This window comes from Amia ocellicauda, unplaced genomic scaffold (assembly GCF_036373705.1).
Source record: "Amia ocellicauda isolate fAmiCal2 unplaced genomic scaffold, fAmiCal2.hap1 HAP1_SCAFFOLD_36, whole genome shotgun sequence".
Taxonomy (NCBI): Eukaryota; Metazoa; Chordata; class Actinopteri; order Amiiformes; family Amiidae; genus Amia; species Amia ocellicauda.
Genome location: NW_027102931.1, coordinates 749,578 through 752,318, shown reverse-complemented (window position 1 = coordinate 752,318; position 2,741 = coordinate 749,578). Strand labels below are relative to the sequence as shown.

The following is a 2,741-nucleotide window of genomic DNA, read 5'->3' as shown; positions in this document are numbered from 1 at the left end:
CATGGACAGGCCATCCACCTTTTGGAGGTTTGTTCGTGTCTCTCCACTCTGCTCTGAAGTTTCGAGTCGTCTCTTCGTCATCATCAGCAATGCTGAATAAATCAAAATTGCGAAAGCAAGCAGTGGGAATCACGCTGTAAGAGTCTTTGTCGACCCCGCTTTCCCACTTCACCAACGCGTGCATCACCGCCATACTACCTTCACCTTCTCGTCCGTTTTTTCTGCGCCTTTTTCCCCCGACAAGTCACGGCACAAAAAACAGTCCCGCTCTGCATTCTGGTACTTGGCGTTCTTAATAACACCAACAGGGTGTAATCGCATAGACCACTCGAGTATAAAGTACTACATATCCCACCAGTTACTGTTTTTTTTCATCTTCTGAAACTGCAATTTAGCACTTTCAACTGTTTCTTAGTGATTCCTAGAATTACTAACCGGTATTGTAGTCAATGTGTTTATAACCTTTTTTGTTTAACGATTTGTGTGTTATCCTATGGGATCCCATGGTCTTTGATTTGGTCACGGAAGTGATTTGTCTTTGATTTGTTGATCTAGAGTTGAATTTTAATTAGTTTTTCCCTTTTGTATAATTAGTGTAGTGCTACATTTAGTCTTTGTTTTTAAATAAATTTGACAATTTATATCTTTGGAATTGGTGTCTGCGTCCAATTATTACAGAAATTGAGTTCTACAAGACTCCAGGATTCGTGATAAGGTGATACTATGAATTCTCTTCTTTAATTGAAATTTAAAAGTGTACCTTACGCTACATACATATATATATATATATATGTATGTATGTATGTATGTATGTCCAATTGCTTTGACAATACAAATGAATAGAATTGAGAGGGAGAGAGAGAGAGAGAGAGACAGACAGACAGACTGACAAACAGAAAAACAGACAGACATAGACACACACACACACACACACACACAGAGCCAGCCAGCCAGCCAGCTCAGCGATGACATCACGAGCCTCTCTCAGCTGACTGCTATGACATCACAGAGCACGTACATTCCGTTGCTTGCCGTCTGTCAACCACTCAGTCACTGCCAGCCAGACTGGCTGGCTGGCTGGATGGGGGGGCTGCTTGCTGCTGCTGCGTACCTTAGCAAGCTTATTTGCTTGACCGGCCTTCCTACTCCTCTGCCCACATGCCCACCTATGCCCGATCTGCTGTTCACCTGGATCACAGCTCCGCCCCAACAAGGCAGATCCTCCCAAAAATGGTACAAACTCACCCACGATCCCCTCCACGGAAAGCTTTAGCAAAAGGCAAAAGCGTTATACGTAATGAAGAGGAACCCGAGTCCAAGACGCATCCGACCAGCCATACATATTTGTGTGTATTAAAGATCACATTTTCTTACATTTAGTTTTTCTGTACTTTATTACATCTTATTGTGATTTATAAATGTATTGTTTCTTTTCCATATGTATGTATGTATGTATGTGTGTGTGTGTGTGTGTCTGTCTCTGTGTGAAAGTGAGTGTGTGTGTCTGTACGTGTGTGTGCCTGTCTCTGTGTGAAAGTGAGTGTGTGTGTGTGTGTGTATGTCTGTCTGTGAAAGTGTGTGTGTGTGGGTGTGAGTGTCTGTCTGTCTGTCTGTCTGTCATGTAACTCGCACATCTGTGAGGGCACCATTTTTGCAGAAGAGATGTACACATTTTGGAGCAACATATGCTGCCATCCAGACATCATCTTTTCCAGTGACGTCCCTGCATTTTCAAAAAGATCACATTTTATTACATTTTGTTTATCTGTACTTTATTACATCTTATTGTGATTTATACTTGTAATGTTTCTTTTCCATATATATGTATGTACAGTGGGGGAAAAAAGTATTTGATCCCCTGCTGATTTTGTACGTTTGCCCACTGACAAAGAAATGATCAGTCTATAATTTTAATGGTAGGTGTATTTTAACAGTGAGAGACAGAATAACAGCCAAAAAATCCAGAAAAATGCATTTCAAAAAAGTTATACATTGATTTGCATGTTAATGAGGGAAATAAGTATTTGACCCATTTTCAATGCCCTGGCTTAGGGAAGGAGGTTCTCACCCATGATTTGACGGTACATGGCCCCGTCCATCGTCCCTTTGATGCGGTGCAGTTGTCCTGTCCCCTTAGCAGAAAAACAGCCCCAAAGCATAATGTTTCCACCTCCATGTTTGATGGTGGGAATGGTGTTCTTGGGGTCATTCCTCCTCCTCCAAACACGGCGAGTTGAGTTGATGGCAAAGAGCTTGATTTTGGTCTCATCTGAGACCACTTTCACCCAGTTCTCCTCTGAATCATTCAGATGTTCATTGGCAAACTTCAGACGGGCCTGTACATGTGCTTTCTTGAGCAGGGGGACCTTGCGGGGGCGCTGCAGGATTTCAGTCCTTCATGGCGTAGTGTGTTACCAATTGTTTTCTTGGTGACTATGGTCCCAGCTACCTTGAGATCATTAACAAGATCCTCCCATGTAGTTCTGGGCTGATTCCTCACCGTTCTCATGATCATTGAAACTCCACGAGGTGAGATCTTGCATGGAGCCCCAGACTGAGGGAGACTGACAGTTATTTTGTGTTTCTTCCATTTGCGAATAATCGCACCAACTGTTGTCACCTTCTCACCAAGCTGCTTGGTGATGGTCTTGTAGCCCATTCCAGCCTTGTGTAGGTCTACAATCTTGTCCCTGACATCCTTGGACAGCTCTTTGGTCTTGGCCATGGTGGAGAGTTTGGAA

At 43.0% G+C, this 2,741-nt stretch overlaps 1 non-coding gene across 1 annotated transcript; it reads right to left on the bottom strand.

The window, feature by feature from the left end:
- Positions 1-1,202: 1,202 nt before the first annotated feature.
- On the bottom strand, positions 1,203-1,317 carry LOC136733263 (U5 spliceosomal RNA). Its single transcript, XR_010810156.1, has one exon. It is a non-coding gene; the product is annotated as a U5 spliceosomal RNA (small nuclear RNA).
- Between the last annotated feature and the right edge of the window lie 1,424 nt (positions 1,318-2,741).